Consider the following 18,723-nt stretch of genomic DNA (forward strand, 5'->3'; position numbering starts at 1 on the left):
CAATCACACATGGAACATTTACCAAGACAGGCCATATTATGGGGCATGCAATAATTCTCAACAAATTTCAAAGTCTTCAAGCCATTCAAGGTGTGTTATGTTCCCTGACCACAGTGAAATAGAATTAGAAATCCATAATAGGACAATCTCTGAAAAATCTTCAAATGTTTAGAAACTAAATGACATACTTTTAATAACCATAGGTCAAAGAAGAAATCAAAAAGGAAATTAGAAAGTAAATTTACAACTGGATGAAAATGACATCACAACACATCAAAATTTGTGGGATGTAGGTAAAGCAGTTCCTAGGAGAGAAGTATTAAAAGTGGTCATCAAGAAAGGAGAAAGATTTCAAATCAATGACCTCAGTGGAACTTAAACAACCAGAAAAATGAGAGCAAATTAAACCCAAAGAAACCTTAAACAACCAGAAAAATGAGAGCAAATTAAACCCAAAGAAAACAAAGAATAAAAATCCAAGTGGAAATCAGTAAAATTGAGTAAACAAAAAAACAAAAACAAAAAATCAAGAAAACCAAAGGCTAGTTCTTTGAGCAGACAAATAAAATTGAGGTATTTTTAGCCAGAGGAAGGAAAAAAAGAGATAGCATAATTTATCAATATCAGGAATGAAAGAGGTGACAGCACTATAGATTCTACAGATATTAAAGGGATAAAAGAACATTATATGCAGCTTTATGCCCGTAAATTTGACAATTTAGATGAAACAGACATATTATCTGAAGGAGAGAAACTCAACAAGAAACATATAACCTGAACAGACTTATAGGTACATATATACATACATTCAGTACATTTATGTCTATATATACTAAAAAAAAATTGAATCTGTGCTTAAAAACTTTCTTCTCAAAAAACAAAACAAAACAAACTTGAACCCCAGATGACCTCTGCATGAATTCTACCAAACATTTAAGAAAACAGTAATACAACTCAACACAAACTTTTCCAGGAAATTGAAAAGGAAGGAATACTTCCCAAGTCACTCATGAGGCCAGGATTACACCAAACCAAAATCAGCTGAAGAAATTAGAAGAAAACCGTTTAACAATATTCTCTTGAACACAGATGCAAAAATTCTGAGTAAAATTTGAGCAAACAGAATCCCATAAGGGCTGCACATCATGATAAAGCGGGGTTTATGTCCCAGCAATGCAAGGTCCTTTTTTTAAAATTTTATATTTATTTATTTATTTATTTATTTATTTATTTATTTATTTATTTATGTAATTTAATTTATTAGAGAGAGAGAGAGCACATGTGCGCATGCACACACAAGCAGGGGGAGCAGCAGAGAGGGAGAAGCAGGCTCCCCACTGAGCAGGGAGCAGGACTTGGGGCTCCATCCTGACCTTGAGATCATGACCTGAGCCAAAGGCAGATGCTTAACCGACTGAGCCACCCAGGTGCCCCATTTTGTTTGCAAGGCTACTTCAACATCAAAAATCAAACTGTGTGATTCACCGAATTTCTGAACTAAGAAAGAAAGCCATAGGATCATCTCAGCAGATGCAGAAGGAGCAACTGACAAAACCCAACATGCATTCCTGATTATAATTCTCAGTGAAACAGGAAACAGAAGGAAATGTCCTGAACTTGATAAAGGGCATCTATGCAAAACCTATAGCTCATATCATACTTAATGGTAAAACAATGATTTTCTTCCAGGAATAAAAACATGATAATGATGTCCATTCCTACCATTCTATTCAACTCTGGAGTGTTTAGCCAGTGCAAGCAGCTGAGGGAAAAAAAAAAAAAGACACCTATTTTGGAAAGGAAGTAAAACTGCCTTTTAATGTGTGCGTATGTGACTGTGTTAGGTTTTCTTTGATACAAAACCAAAAGCATCATAAGTAAAAGAACACATTAATAAGACTTCATCAAAACTAAAAACTTGTGCTTTTAAAAAGAAACTGTTAAGAGATTGCAAAGACAAGACAGACTGGCAGCAAGTGTTTGTAGAACATGGACCTGGTGAAGGCCTTGTATACAGAGGAGGTCAGAAATCTCAAAATTCAACAGTAAGGAAATCCAATTAAAAAACTGGCAAAATATCTGAACAGACACTTCACCAGGAAGAAATAGGAATGTCAAATAAGTGCACAAAGAGAATGATTAACGTCTTTAGTCATATGAGAATTAAAACTACAATGACATATACCAATAAATATCTATTAGAATGATTAAAATTATAAACACTGATTGTTCCAAGTGTTGGCGAGGACATGAAGGGACTGAGACTCCTGCACTGCTGGGGAGAATGTAAAATGTTACCATCATTTGAGAAAACAGTTTGGTAGTTTCTTACAAAGTTAAATCTACACCACCATAGGATTCAGCCATTCCACCTCTAGATGTTTCCAAGAGAAACAGAAGCACACAAATATCTGTACGTGAATGTTCACAGCAGCCTTTTTTGTTAACAGTAAAAAACTGGAAACCACCCAAAGGCCATGCACAGGAGAACTGAAAAACACTAGTATATCCATTCAACGAAATGTGACTCAGCCATTAAAACAAAGTACTGATAGGCATGAAGTACTGATACTGAGTCTTGAAAGACTTAACGCTGAGTGAAAGACATCAGGCCAGAAAAAGGCACATCCTTATGACTGTAGTTACATGAATTCCAGGAAATAGAAACTTAACAGCAACAGAAAGCATCACTGGCTGCCTGGGGGTGGGAATCAGGTAAGGAAGGGATTGCAACAGAAGAAGAGGAAGTTACTAGGGGTGATGAATAGGTTACTTTCCTTGTGGTGATAGCTTCAGAGGTGTACCCACGTCAAAATTTACCAAATTTTACACTTGTAGTAGTGTCCGTTGTGTTTTGTATTTGTTATGCCTCAAGAAGGCTGCTGGGCTACACACAATAAGAAGGTGGTATGAATGGCAGTGAGGAAAGGAATGGAAAAAATGGCTGGAAGAATACAACAGGCTCAAGTTCCGAAGATCTGGAGCTTGGCTGGCAGGAAAGGAGGTGGCACCATCAAGAGCGACAGGGACAAGCAGCAGAAGACAGGCACGTTCAAGCTGTGGGCATGGGGTACATCTCGTTCCAAGGCGCAGTTTAAAACCTCGGCCTAGAAATCACAGGCCAGAGATACAGCCTTGGGACGCTCCATCCTTTCCTTCAACCCCCCCACCCCCACCCCCCAATCCCTCTTGTGTGGATACATTTTCTTCTGTGTTACAATCTGAGTCCTCCAGGGAAGAAAAACCCCACTTTGGAAAGTTCCACTCACCTACATGTGACCTTCAGGGAATTTCTAGGCTCACACCCAGAGGTAAAACCCACCAGGTCCTCATTTCACAGAGTTCCAAAAACGCACTCAGCAACGTGAAGCTTTCAGAGCCTTATAAAAAGCTGTATGCGTTGGCGCTAAGTGAATAAAGTGATGTATGAAAACTCGAAGGGAACAAGCCATGTGCGCCCCAGGATCTAAGAAACTAGAAATGGGTAAGACCTATGAAGTCATTTCTCTGTTTGCTGTCCCACTCCCTGTTACATCAGTCCCTGCCAGAATGGCACTGTTCCTGAGAACTGCAATGTGGCTCTCCACGCCGGAGCCAAAGGAAACATCTGTAAGTCTGGCGGGGTTTCAGGTGAGCGTGCTGCTCAGAGGGCACGGAGCCTGCCCCGGCAGGAGACTCGAGCTACAGAGTCAACTGCTTTCCCCCTTCCTTGTTTTATTTTAAATGTCAAAGCTTTTCACACTACGGTGACACTCTAAAATGATTCTCTTACTTCCGTTGCTTCAGTTGAAACAATATTTTTTCATGCTCCATAGAGTGCCCACCAGCTGATTCAAAACCAGGAATGCAACGGGGCACTCTATTTCAATGTGCCATGAAAAGGAAAAGGAGGAAAAAACAGGTGGACGAAGCTGGTGGGAAAAAGTATCCCTTTCTCTTGAATGTTCTTGCATCACTCATGCAACCGATGCCTAGGACAGTTCGAACGCCCCGTAGTAAACAAGTTCTATGAGGTTCTATATGGTGTACCAATGGACTAAAATAGCCCCTGATTGCCTGCCAGAAGCTTCCAGTTCAGTAAGAACAGTGCCCAGGCACCTGCAGCATGACAGAAAGCACTGTGCGTGGGGAGAGGGAGACAGGGTGCCACAGGGATTTCAGTGGAGATTCTAATGAGGTGTCCAGAAGGAGCTTTTATGGATGAAATGACATTTGTGCTAGGCTTTGAAAAGGCCAGCATATAAACAAGCGGAATTGGGAAGAAGAAGGAATAACACCTCTGGGAAGAGGAAACGGACGGGACACAAGGCATAGAAGCCAAAATCCAAGAAGTGCTCGGGGAAGAATTCAATATCCCTCAACAAACATTATTAAGCACCTGTTGGTTACCCGCTGCACCAAGTGGCAGGCATACAAAGATGCCAGGGGAGTGTGCCTTTTGAAGTGAAATGGATGATTTCAGTATAATAATAAACACCACGAATAGAGACACACCCAGCGTGCTCTAAGGAACCCCCAGGAGCATGGAGTCTCAGGACAAACTACTTAGGTCTCATTTCCTCACGTGCCTCTTCACTTAGATGTGTTTGTTTGCTCAGGCTCTATTTTTTCAGCTGCAACATGGGCTCAGTACATAGTATTCACCTCCTAGGAGTGTTGTGAGCATCTGTGCAATCACAGGACCTTGTAAGACTGTAATCCTGTCACCGTCACCCTTTGTACAGGACCTGGCGCAGGGCAGATACTCCACATACATACCACTGGTTGTTGGGTTCAGACTCCCCAGAACTGATCCTGATTTTGCTGAGAGGCCAGTTTGTTCTGGCTGCAGGCTGTAGCAGCTCCCCTAAACTCTCTGAACTTCAGGGTTCTCTCCCAGAGCGGACGCGGAGTAGTAACGTGCCGCTGCGCTGGGGGTTCTACGTATGATCCCCGCGAACCCGCGCAACCATCGGGGCCATTTTGTAGATGAGGAAACCAAGGCATGGGGGCGTCCAGTAACATGCTCTTGGTCACAAGCCAAGCAGCCTGGGGAAGTGGGTCAGAAACTAGCACTTTACCTCCAGGGCCCCATTCATAATCCCTGGAGCCGCGTGGCCTTTCTGGTTCGACCACTGGCTGAGTCCAGCAGTGTTTTATTGGAAGCTGTCATTTTATTTGGTAGGAAAGGGTGAGTAAAAGCTAAACACGGCATGGAGATTAACCTGCACCAGGAAAAGCACACACCTAAACATCATACCTCACATCTGTACAGAGTTTTACAATTTAGAAAACACTTTCACTGGTGTGGTTTTTTGTTGTTATTGTTTGTTTTTGTTTTTCCTTCTGACACCACATTGCTGAGGGCCATACGTAGGCTAATGAATACAGCCTCATGTAATGGACACCTCAGCCCTGTATATTTGGGGGTGCTGACAGAGATGACCTAGGGGCAGTCATCCCCGGGGACAGAGTGAAAGGTTTGTTTCAGAACAGGGCACCCCTGGGCACCCCACCATTCTCCCACGAGACCCTGAGCTCCCTGTGGCCGTGGGCCACACCTTCCGTCTCTGCATCCCCAGGACACGCCACACTGCTTGGCACAGAAGGCTCTTCAAACACGTTCTAAGAATGGTTAAAAGCCTCTCTCGGCCTTTCAGCAGTAACTCTGTAAAAACAGGTAAGTCGGTGTTGGACCAGAGAGACGGAGTCTTCCCCTCATCCATTCAATCTGCAGCTAATTCCAAGGGCCCATTTCATGCCAGGCACTGAGCTTGGCACTGCTGTTTCAGGGATTAAAAAAGACACAGACTTCTAACAAGGAAATTTATGCTGGTTGCATGAAAGATACTTATGAAAATAAGTATTATAAATTCTCCAGGATTTTCAAAGTGTGCCTGGGGCTTTGATTTTTACGGTGCGGTATTATGTGCCTATTTTTATTTGAATGAATGCCAGGGAAGTAAATGGGAGGCTAAATTGTCTTTTGAACTCCACATACAATATTAAGGCTTAGATGTAAGGTCATCTGGAACCCACATGGTGTAGGTAAAAGAAGTAGGAGCATTATGAAAATTACTATGAAGGATGTGTTCGATTTTAAGACCAGATCAGCAATTTTCTCTGGCATTATCAGCTTTGCTCCAAATATCACTTAATCTTTGTCTCAGGTTCCTCTTTTATAAAGTGGGGGTGTGCTCTGCCTGGGGCAGTGGGGGAAGTGGCTGGTGGGGCAGGCAGGAGAGGATGTGATAGGGCTTAACGGTTTCCTCACTTTGAAGTGTTCTAAAAATAAAGCGTTTTCATCGCGAACACGGCACGGAATATTATGTCAACACAGCATTCCGTGTTGCTAGGGCAGTCTGACCGATGGTTTTTACAAATCCTCACGCGGCTCTTCAGCTAATGCAGGCAAAGGGCGAGCCACAGAGAGGCAGGCCTTTCTCTTTTCGTCCGAGCATTCTAGGCAGGGCACCCTGAAGGGAGGAGGCAGGCCTTCCAAACGACTCATCAGCCTAGGTTCAACAATCAGACTCTGCCATTGGACGCAGACTCTTCTGGTGGCCTCTTAAGCTGTCACAGTTTTATGTGCCTTGGAGTTTAATCTGTGGAGTAAAAGCCTGACATGTCCCACTTAAAAACTGTTCTCCTAAGTCCAGATTAGTGAACAATTAGGTAGCGAGGAAAACCCAAAAGACCTGATTTTTTTAAAAATGTGGCTTTAATTTATTCATTACTTTTTCTTAAGTCTTCCTCCCGAGAGATGAGAGCAAAGCCTGGACTCTCGGAGGCACTGCCTCCGCGGGGACGAGGGCGCGGTGGCCGGACCCCCTCAGCTTTCCGCCCCCCAGGGGGCGGCACACAACCCATATTGGACTTGCAAAACAGCTAAGCCCCGCCACCATCTGGCAGCTGTACGGGGCGCCGCGTAAAATGAACCGGTGGTCACAATCCAGTTCCCATTAGACAGATGTCCACTTCACAAAGAGAGCACCACACTCAGCATTGGGCTTGGCAAAGAGGAGAGAGGCCTGAGCCTGGAAATTGCGTTTCCTGGTTCCGCCCGAGCCAGGTTGCTCGCTCGGGGGTGCGGAAGTGGGCCAGAGGGAGGATGGCAGGTAGGATGGCAGCAGCTCTCAGAGGACTACTTTATGTTCATTGACCTGTCTCACTCCTTAGAAAACACCTTGAAACACTTCTCCGAGGTCTTCTCACTCAACCTGCTGAGAAGCAATGTTTTCATAAACTAGGTTTTGGTTTATTGAGCCACCGGGTGGCTGAACTCTAAGACCACCACCGGGACATTGGGACCTCACCCAGGGCCTGATGGAGACTGCCCGCAACCCTCTCTCCAGCTTCCATCTCAGTCTCAGGGAGAACACGCAGGGCAGGGCAGGCAAATTGCCCCAAATGAACAAGTTAGCATTCAATCCTAAAGAGAAAGGGCAAAAACAGTGGTCCTTTATCTCAAAACGTCCTATCTGCCTGGACAACTCATGAACATCTTGCAGAGGACTTAAGAAAAGAGAACCCCACTTGCTGTTCTGCCATTGACATTTTTGATTTAATCTAGAGAGTGAAGCGAAGTTGATCGGTTCCCCTGCCAGCCTAAAGGAAGTGGGAGGTGCAAAGGAGAGGTATGTTTCCTGCAATGGCAGGGGTGTATAAATTAGGCAATGCTTTCCATTGATTTTTTTTTTTTTAACACATCCAAACAGTTTGGTTCACATCCTCTTTTGAATAACCGAAAATTCTTTACAAAATACACACACACATACACACACACAAATACCAAATACCCAGCTATACAAACACCAACTAACCTGACTTGAAGGAGAATCTTTAAGCAGCAACCCAGAAGGTGAAAAACAGGCACTTTTACCGCTTTATTGGGTTGCATTAACTCTGCGCTATCCTGGTGTCAATTACTACGATGGTTCTCAATATTAAACACAATCCAATGTGCCGAGCAATATGACGTAAGGCCTACAGTTATTATCCAGAGTCCATGGAAATTTGGGCCAAAGCAAGATAATCAGACACAATTACTCTGAAAGAAGCTGTTGTCCTCAAGGCTAGGACAGGAGGATCAAGAATTTGGAATAATTGCTTGGGTTTGGAATCTATAGGAGGCCCTCTACAGAGTTTCAAATATTTGTTTGGCCAACATTTATACTCTGTCCCCAGAGATCACTGGTTTTTACTGATGACCCCTCCCCCTGCTCCCTCCCTACCACGTTCTTTTCGTTCCCTGTAAAATGTCTATTTAAATCATGTCTAATATTTTCTAGCAAACTAGTTGAGAAAGAAGCCTTAGGTTTCTGTGCAAAAAAAAATTTTGCAAACCCTTCCTAATACACACAGTCTACAAGTCTGGATGCTATGACTGCTTTTCCATCCCTGTCTTCTCATGCTCTACTTACTATATGCTACTTCCTGTCCTTTATCCACTTCCCACCATATGCCAGGCCCAGCACCAGGCACTTAACATTCAGTAGTCTATGGATAATTTATTCCTCTGTGGTCTACTGCAGAGGGAGTAACACATCCATCTGAAGAAATGGTGTTGGAAGAAACGAACTTTGTGTCGCTACAAAGTTTAAAACAAATGTATGTGTGTTGTATAAGTATACAAACACAAGTACACACATACCTCCTACAAAGGATTCGTCACTCTTTAGCATCAACTGGATGTAGATCCATCAGGCAGGGGCCAGACATCCTTCCACAGGACCCTGTACCAAAGACGTTACACGGGAAGAGGGTCCTGGGGGCCAGCGGACATATCCTCCATATCTGCACTATCCTACAGGAGGGCAGCAGACCACTCTGCATTTAATGGAGAACCCTCCAGAAGGTTCATTTAGTGAAAACATTAGCCTCTTCCTGTCCTCAACTCCCTACAGGGAGGAGAAAGAAGAAGGAAAATTAAAGATAAAGGGGAAAGAGGACATATGGGGCACGTTGCTGGAAAGATCAACATCGGACTCCTTCCCCTAACTCTCTTGCTTCACCTTTCTTATACAAACAGCCCAAGATTTTCTGCACATGGGGCCACTTGAGTTACTTTTCGAAAGAGACAATGTTCTCATGCACAAAATGGGACACTGTGTCACCCAAAGCTGACTCCATTTCCAAAGAACTTATGGCCATCCTGTCTTTAATACTGTTCCAATTCCTTCTCTCCTTCTGGGTCAAAGAATGTGGCCTCTTCATCTCTCTGTTCCCAGCCTGAAGTCCTACGCCTTGCACACAGTAGGCGCCGATAGATGTTTATTGCCCTGTGATGGTGCTTTGGTAAACACGGTGTTAGTTTTCTGGGCCACACCTTTCATCTTTTCTAGTCTACATGAAATGGGATCCATGGCTTTCAAGGTTCCAAATCCCTGCTACAAAAGCTGCAGGCATGAGGCCTCATGGGAGCGCTGGCCAGAGGTCCACTCCTGAGGGCTGTGAGTTAGCGAGCTCGCCATCTCTGTAACTTTCATCATGTTCTAAGCTCACCACCTCTTCTATGTCAAAGTTTGGCTCAAACTCTACACTTTGCTGCCGTGCCAACATTTTAAGTCTGAGCAGCAGAATCCAGGGGTTTAGCATTAATTGAAAGAGCTTATCTATATATAGCCTCACTCTGCACTTTAGCATCTTCAAAACTTCAATCATATTCTTTTTTTTTTTTTTTTTTTTGAGAGCACAATCCCTCTCTTTTTATGTTTTGCTACAGCCTTCCTCCCTTTTCATTCTTGTGACTCAATGCTCTCAGGCCTTTTAAGTTAACCTCCTAGACCTTTCCATATGGGCTCACCTTCCTAGACCTCTGTGATTCATGCTGCTCTCCTCTGGAAGGCCTCCATCTCCTTGATGCATTTTCAATACCATTTCCTGATATCGGGCACGGTGGCCTATAGAGGAGCGAAAAAGCTCTTTGTGCAAGGTGGTGGATTACCTGTTCTTTATCACTTGGTGTCTGCTATTTTCATTTGTAACGTTTAGCATTTGGGGCCGTTTTGATCATGAACTTGTCGGAGGCATTGTTTCTCATGCCCCCCACCCTCCCTATGACTGTGTCCCTCTAGTGTCTCTGATGCAGCTCCCGTTAAACTATTGGACTTTAGGAAGCAATTTTTTTCACCCAAAACTAAAAAGAAAGCAGAAAAACAAAAAACAAAAACCCAGCAATTCATGGGCCTAGCCATGTATGTGTCTGGTTGCAGGACTCATCCTCCATAGACTTAAGGTCTACCACACCCCAAAATACTTTATAATGATCAGCTTCTGGGTCAATCAAGGAGTGTGATGAGTGGATACTCCCTTTCAATCCTTCATTTCATCTCTGACTCCAATTTATGATCCCCCTAATGGAAATAGAGAAATTACATTTCTTTATTCTTCAAATTGATCACTGTCCAAAGTATATTTCTCTGATCGGGTTTCTCCAATTTGAATTAATGCCAGAACGTGGAAACTGGATTAGGGGCATCTTTCTCAGGAATTTACATAGAGAGTGAAAAAATATTGATCCTAATACCTCTTCCTGTGGTGTCTCAATTGCCGTCCCCATTCTCCCAGACCCATTAGTTTTTACCATTATAATCTGGCCCTGTTCAGCTAACTAGCTCTCTTTTCCAGCTGTAGCAAAAGCTGCTTCTAGGCTGCTACCTATGTGTCTGTCTACGGGCCTTGAGAAATCCATGTACCCCATAATTCATCATGCCACGGGTACCTTTATTGTGTGTTTTCTTCCCCACCATGTGCTCACCAAAGTAGACTGGACAAACCCTCACGCCCTGGACGGCTCTAACTCTTTAACACATATAATTGGCCTAGTTCACTGCAAATTTCTCTAGTGTGATACCTCATGTATCACCGAGATACCTAATGTCTGATTTTCCACTGAATTTCACAGTGGGGGTCAGAACATTTCCAATTCTCTTGACCAAGTGTCCAGAAAGCCAGTGGACTACCAGCCGTCATTTCTGTTCCCAGAATATGAAAACCGCTATCAATCTGTTGCTAAATCCTATTATTTTAGCCTATCTTCTACTCTCTTCCCCCCCCCCCCCCCAATTTGGCCAATTCTCTTTTCATCCCTTTTTAGTCTCCAGTGGTCTTGAAGGTCATTTGATTGTTGTGCATTCATTCATAGTGGCCCATCCTGGCACACTTAAGTCTGGAGGGAGAGCGGGTCTCGTAAGAGGTTTGGGCTAGCCAATATGAGAAAAGAAAGCATATGAATGGATGATCTCAGCATCAGTGAAGTTTGGACAAGGAACAAAGAACCCGAGACCTCATGCCTAAATCTTGTTAGCATCTGGGGCCATATGTCCAAGAAGATTCAGTCTCTAAAGAATCTATGAACACAGGAAAAAGGGTTGTAGCTGTACAAACAGCATTGTGCATTTCACCGTGGTTGGGATGATTAAAGATAATACACTTTTTCACACAAGCTATGTAATGACTTTATTTATATTTTTAATGCCAGCATTCTAAACATCTCTAAAATCTAACTTAACTACGGTTTAACAATAAATTCTAATTAGAGGCAATGCTTGAAGGAGGAAGAAAGCAAATCTTTCAACCTGATTGCCTGATCATCTGGAGCATTTGGAGTGGAAGTGAGGAAGGGAGGGTAGGTCATGGTACGCCAACTCTCAAGCCACGCATATGTGTTTCAGAGAACTGATAGCACCACTCTAAGAAAGCACTCTCTTTCTGGCCAGGAACCCAGACTTCTCATTTCCAAAGATGGTTTCATAATGACCCACAGTATGGTAAGCCAGAGTGGTTCACTTGTGTAACTGATGGGAGAACATGTCTAATGTGGAGAAATCTCGTTGGGGGCAAATAAAAAGGCAAATAAGACCTCTAGGCAGGCAAACTACAAATGCACTCACTGGGAAATGCAAATTGTGAGATCATCTAGATTTAGCTCTTTTAGTCAACCTGTAACATGTGTTGGACGGATCCCAACAGACAGAAGCCATAGAGCCCTGGGCTTACTTTTCATGTAAATTTCTACCAAAAAAATCCATTTCCCTTTCATCCAGAGTCTCTTTTCTTTATTCTCTTGCTACACTGATTCCAGAAAGGCAAACCTACCAGGGACAAAATGGCTGGGGACCAGCTGATGTCCCAGACAGAGGAGAAGAAAATAAAATGGTTAGAAGCAGCCTTAAGTAGTTTCTTTTCTTTCTTGATATTGGCTCTCTCTGGCTCCCTCCTTCCTTTTCTTCCTCTTTTTCTCTCCAGAGATGTAAGGATCAAAATATGCCTAGGACAGATACTATCTGCCAGGGGAGAAGCTGCCCTTTGATAGAAGTGACAGAAATTCAGAGCTGGGCTAGACAGGCATGGTCCAGTGTCAGCACCAGAGTAGGGGGTATTTAAAAGGATTCCTTCTCACTATAAGCCAAAGGAGGCTAATTTAACATTTTTCTTAATTTATCTCCATCAGTGCTGTGGGTGCAGTCTGTATAAGTCAAAATAATTTAGAAGTCCATTTAAGAAAATGAATCGTTAAATCTTTCACACAGCCATATGATAAAACCCCTGAAGCCCCCACACCACCCTCACAGACATGTGATAAGGATCCCTGCCTGCATGAATATAAAAATTCTGACTGCATTTTACATTTATCCTGTAGGACCTCAGTCAGCCAACAATGAAGAGATGTCACAGGAAGTTACACAGTGATTTCTGCTAACGTAAAATTAATTCAGGATGAAAGATCCTTCCTGTGGGCCACTCAGGCAGCACTACCCAAACTGGGGCTGTCCCAGAAAATCTAGGGCAGCAACCCTAGCTTCCAAGAGATTTAGGGCAGAAATCCCATCCCTACTTGTGTGCTCTGAAATGTAAAATTGGTTCATCTTTTTGCATTTTGAATTCTTTCTCAATTACGGATTTCAAGACGACATCGCTTACATAAACTGGTTCCAAGTCCATTTCTGGTACTTAAGGGAAGTTTCTGACAAGAGTTCTTTGAGGAAGAAAGGAGAGGTATGAAACATGAAAATGTCCCCACCCCAGTCCTCCAATGGGATTCCTTCAATAAAAAGGTCAAAGGTGTTCTCTGCAAGCCTTTCACATTTTAAAGATTAAGGTTCAAGAAGACAGCTCCTCTCTTCAGACTATACCAGCAGCATGCACCACTGTCCTCTCCCTGAATATGCAAACTACAGGTAGCTTGTAACACTGTTACTGTAAGGATAAAGGAAACGGAGATGCATTCTCTGAACGAGCTTGAGATAATACATAGTTCTAAGTCTCTTACAGGTTCTGGAGCTTGCTCTCATTCTTCCCTAACACGGAAGAATGTTCTGGACTGGGGGGCAGGGAGGGTGAAGGGGCTGTCCTCTTGTCAAATTCTGAAATGAATAAGATTAGGTTTTGGTGCCTTTCATCCTTCTCCTGGAGAGGAGGCCAAACTCCGATGTTACTAATGAATTCCTGCAGCCTGAAGTAGAGGCATCTGGAAGGGAAGGGGCAACTCATGGTCTGTCCTAGTGGAGGAGCAGTGCGGGAGGGACAAGGGTCGAGTCAGGCGAGGCGAGCTGCTGTCCAGCGAGCCTAGCTGCAGCCTGACCATCAAGAAGATGAAATACCACCAAACGCCACAACCACTACGAAATTGCTCTCTGGAAACTTAATAACTCTTCCCAGAGGAGCCGTGAATTTAATTTTTGTTCCACCCAGAACACTCTGGGCTCTAGGTGCTAGAAGAGCTGCAGCTACATGGTCCTTCCGCCGCGACCTCTGAGCACATTTCGAGAAAAAAGGAAGTTTTGTTCTTCAGGCCTGTGGCACACAGTGATATAGTTGACAAAAGCCACTTCCTGTTTCTAGCTCTCTTTGGGGTAAGAAGTTGCAGGGGGAGGGAGGGAGGAAAGGAGGGAGGGAGGGAAGGAGGGAGTGAGGGGTGATCAATGAGGCATGAGGTCAGGAACGAGGGCCTGGTTCCATCCTCCAATTTCAAATGTTAAATGATTTCATTCTAGTTACTGAGCACAGACCCCTCAGCTTTCCTTCCTGCAAAATCAGAATAACAACATTTAACTTAACACTCAGTAATAATATTTAACACTTGAGCTTATTAGCACAATGTAACTAGCGTTCACGACGGAATATGCTTTTTCAGGGTGCTATGATCCCGGGGTACGACTTTGAGGAGAACAGAGCTATCAAGAGAGCAACGATCCGAGGAACATAGTTTACCAACACATGGAGGCTCTGAGCTTGGGCTCAATGGACACACCGCTGTACCTGCCACCTGGTGCATGGGGCCTCACTCGCGATTGATCGCCAAGCCCAGACCAGAGCTACCCCTCTGCCTTTATCAGCTTCCCTGCCTTAGGTCTCAGAGGACATTCTCTCACACCGAATACCCTTCCTGACCTTCTCCCGCACCTGTCTAGGTCCTCTCCAGCAACAGGTGATCCCGTGTCTGGGCTCACTCACAGAACCACAAGCCTCAGGGCCCTACTGCCCAATCCTCACCATCCTGGTGTCATGGGGCCTCCCTGCTCTTCAGCAATCCTGCTCTTCTTCTGCGTTGGATTTTCCAAAGCAGTCGTTTTAAATCTTTTCCCTTCTCCTTATGACTTCTGTTCCACTGGCCTCCTCAAGAATGAGCTGTCTACTGAGAAGACGAGGGCATCTGTATTGTCTACTTCCCCCCATGAGACTGAAATGTGCTTGTTGCTACTTCCTTCTAACTGCTCTGCTGTCTCAACTGAGGTCCCTTTCTACCCTTTTCCATGTGCTCTTCAGCCACTCTTTCTATCTCCTCAAACACCCTGATTCCTGTCTTTCTTATGCTTTCAGTATGTCCTTTTGCTTCACCTTTTTATTATTTTCTTAAAAAAAAAAAAAAAAAAAGGCCAGCCTACTAGAAAGGGCAGTCTCTACTCACAGCCCCACATGTAAACCTACACTATCCGTGGCCTCCACCTTCTGAAATGCTCTCACGCCCTCCCGACCACCAAAGCCACTGGCTTTGCTTGGCCCACATCCTTCTTGGCGTTACTGTGGCACCTCAGACTCAACGGGATCAAAACTGAACTTACTCTTCCTCTCTCTCCCGTTCCCTCCACTGCTGACTGCTCTCCCATGCCTCCCAGTGAAGGCCAAGTCCTCCTGCTCATCCCCACCTCAGCTGAGTTATCAAGCCTCCCTTCTTTCCACCACCATCATGTCTGTGTCACTCAGGAAGCGCCTTCTCTGCGGCCCCGGCCACCGGCATCTCTGTTCAGGCCCCGTGCGCGTCAGCCAACACACTGCCCCGGTCTCCTAGTCTCTGTTCCCCTGGCTGCCAGAGCCTTCACAGACCCTCCACTGTCTCTCCAATCAAATTCTAATACTCTGGCCTGAGAATGAAGGCCTTCTAAGAACTGGCTCCAGCCTCTATTTCCAGATGTCGTGACCTTCTCCTCTGCCATTTCATTTCATGGACTTCACATTTCCTTTGAACTCTGGCAGGACTCATAGCTCCCAGAACCTGCCCTGCACTTTTTCACCTCCCTGCCCGAAATCAGGCTGGTCCGTCCACTTGTAATGCTCAACACTGTCTTTACTTATTGAAATCCTATTTTTCTCTTTTGAGATTTGGAAAAGATGCCATGTCTTTCTGTCTCCACAGCTGCTAAGTATTCATTCCCTCCCCGAACTTCCAGAGTTCAAATAGGCTCCTCTCTTTCTTATCCTTATCCCATGGTCTTCAATATTATCGTGACCTGTGCACTGGCCTCATGGTCCCTGTTAGATTTCAAGTTCTTGGGGACAGCGATGATAACAGCAACTATAACAGTAACCATCGCCTTAGTAACACAAGCTCCTACCACCTTTCAGCTCTGTGCAAAGCATATAACTTCATCTTAGCAACCCTAGGGGGAGAGCCCCCATCCTCAGATGAGATCAGGTAACATGCCCAAGGCGGACACCCAAGGAGTGGTAGAGCCAGAAACAGAATTTAGGCTTGTCTGTCTTCAAAACCAATGCTCTTAACTACTAGGTGGTAATTTCTCACCACCCACAGACTCAACCAATAACTACTAAATAAAACATCATCTCCATGAGTCCTGGTAGATGGGATAGTTCACCAAGCTGGGTTCCTCAGAGTTGCAGACTCTGCCTAGCCAACACATACATTAACAGGGAGAAGGCACAGACAGTTTAGGGTCTCTTAGAGGACGCTTTAAAAATATAGAAGAAAGTTTTTATGCTTCAAGACTTAGGAACATCAGGTGCACAATGAAAGAAAAACCTAATTCACCTGGATTGGGTAATAACCTGATTTTGTCTGTTTCCTTGGAACCACTCATGTCATTGAGGCAATGAATCAAGACTACTCCAAGAGCCCTACTTAGATCATTTAGACCATGTTTAGTAGAAAATTCTGTTATCTGACGCTATGCCACCAGCCCTGGGAAAACATGACGACCATACTCTGCTGACAGAGGACCAATGCAAATGCGGGGTCCTACTGCACGTGTGCACATGAAAATACCGCATGGCACACACAGGTATGAGGTAAAGACAAGCTGTGGTTGCTGCTCTCTATATGCAAGTGGCTAAGGGCTGTAATCCTCGGAAGGGAATGTCATTATGCAGCTCAAATCCCATCACAACAAATACCGTTACAACAGAGATATCTGTATAACAAAAATCCTTTCAAGCTTTGGCTGAAAGCCCACGTACTTCAAGCAATATTTGATGTGAGATTTGGAGTCCACAGTAATGGGAATTGACCTATATTTCCAAAGGTAAGATTTTAACGATTTCATCTGTAAATTCTCTCCCACGGTACCATGAGTTGGAGTGATGTATGATCTAAGCCCATGAGCATGAAAACCAAACACAAAGCCAAGGACCAAATCAACCTTGCTCGTGAAGGGCAGAAGTCCTTCCTTTCATCTGGGAGCACTGAGGTACAGGAGAAGGCCTCTGAGCCACACCCTGAAATGGAGCAGAACAAAGATGGTGTGTGGCCTCATTTCCCTGAGGTGAGCACATGGTGGTACAGTGTGTGAAGACAGAAGGACTGTGTTCAAATTCCGACTTACTAGCTGGGCCCCCCTGGACTGTTGCTTAACTTCTAGAGACCCTCCATTTCCTCATCTGTAAAATGTGACAAACAGCACCTAATTTCAAGATTTCGGCAAGAACTGAAGGAACTGACTCCTAAAACAGGGCCTGGTGCATAGCATACGTGCTCACAAAAGTTCGTTCCCTCCTCATGCCTCCTCTCCCCTCCAAGACTCTGGGCTTGTGCAAACTATTTAAACGAGGTTAGTTGTAAGACCTAGTGAATGAGGTCAACAAAATGTATAGTTTCAAACACAGCCTGGTCAAGACAGTGCTCAGTGGAACGCTGGGGAAAAAAGAGAAAATGGTAGAAGAACTAGAGCATGCACACTTTCATGACTAAAAGGAGGGTCTTCTGGCTAATGTAAGCTCTGTGTAAAATCAAATGCAAGTAATCAGGCAACAAAAGAAATGAGCTTTGATCATATATATCAGAGGTCATCCTGAAAAATGCTGATAAAATGAAATTTGGAGGCATGTCTTTGGAGGGATGTACTATAGCTAAAGCTCCAAAACACTCGCTTACTGCCCCTGGCCTAGTTCTCCGTGGGTGTCATTCTAGATGGCAGGATGGCCCTTATTTGCTGACCTTTTAGCTCTAGTCCAGTGCACTGTACTGTCTTTCCTCAATAGGATACTACAAAAATTAAATATTAAAACAAATTCTAATCTTCTCCATTTGGGACACATGCAGGTAAGTAATTCAGGAATATTATTGAAAGACTTCTCAACATTGCCCCAATTTGTGACATTTTAAATGCTACTGAATTTTAGATATGTGATTTTTTTTTCAAATTATGGGACAATCGAGTTTGTGGGGACAAAATTCCACGTAAGCTATTTGGAGAACACTCTTGGTGTTACACGTCTTGAGACAGAAAACGGGAGTCCTAGGGAACATAATCTGAAGGCATGTCTGTTCACCCTTATAAAATGAGTACTGGCTTTAAAATTCTTCAAAGGTTTCCCGAAGTGCTATCAGACCGCAGCAACTAGAGAGAACATGAGGTGGCCCACCATTTCTCAGAGTCACAGAGCATCAGTCTCAACAATGATTTACTCCTCTCCCTTCACCTTGACAGTAAGAAAGAGGCTCCGAGAAAAGTGTGTGCTAACATTCATGTGTTCAACTCAAGGATATGTACGTTCAAAGCCAAACAATGAGTTTGCAGGACCTCTCCTGAGGGGCAACAGAAAAATAAAATAATAGGGCAGACCCAAATTCCAAGGCACAGAGAAAAAAGAAAGTGCAAGAGCCACTGAAAAGACAGGGGAGCCCTGGGTAGACAGCCCAAGACATCAAGAACAGAAAGAACAAAAATACGAAAGCAAGATTACAACAGCGACAAAGACCAAATGGTAGCAGCCGAGGAGATATTTTTAAATTTAGTTTGCACAGAGCTTGCAAAGGACGATTCCAACACACGGAAGCTTCCGCCCGGTAACGAGCTTTCTGGTCTCTATTTTAATAACTGAAACCCCCTCTCCCCATCACCCTCGTCTTAAAATGGAGGCAGTAAAAACCACCAGATTGTACACTTGAATCTTACCACTGGTAAGGGCGTAAACCGCAAGCATTTTTGAAGGTGTGCTAACTATTTCAGGCCACTAGGGCGCTTCTTCCCGCCCGAAAAGGCACATTTCACTTAATGACCCCCATCT

The 18,723-nt window shown here is 44.2% G+C and overlaps 1 protein-coding gene across 7 annotated transcripts in view; it reads right to left on the minus strand.

The window, feature by feature from the left end:
• Nucleotides 1-18,723, minus strand: part of CELF2 (CUGBP Elav-like family member 2) — a 300,840-nt gene that overhangs the window by 136,968 nt on the left and 145,149 nt on the right. The window lies entirely within an intron of this gene.

The sequence above is a fragment of the Mirounga leonina genome, unplaced genomic scaffold, assembly GCF_011800145.1.
Source record: "Mirounga leonina isolate KUSES-001 unplaced genomic scaffold, KU_Mleo_1.0 Mir_175, whole genome shotgun sequence".
In the NCBI taxonomy this organism is placed as follows: Eukaryota; Metazoa; Chordata; class Mammalia; order Carnivora; family Phocidae; genus Mirounga; species Mirounga leonina.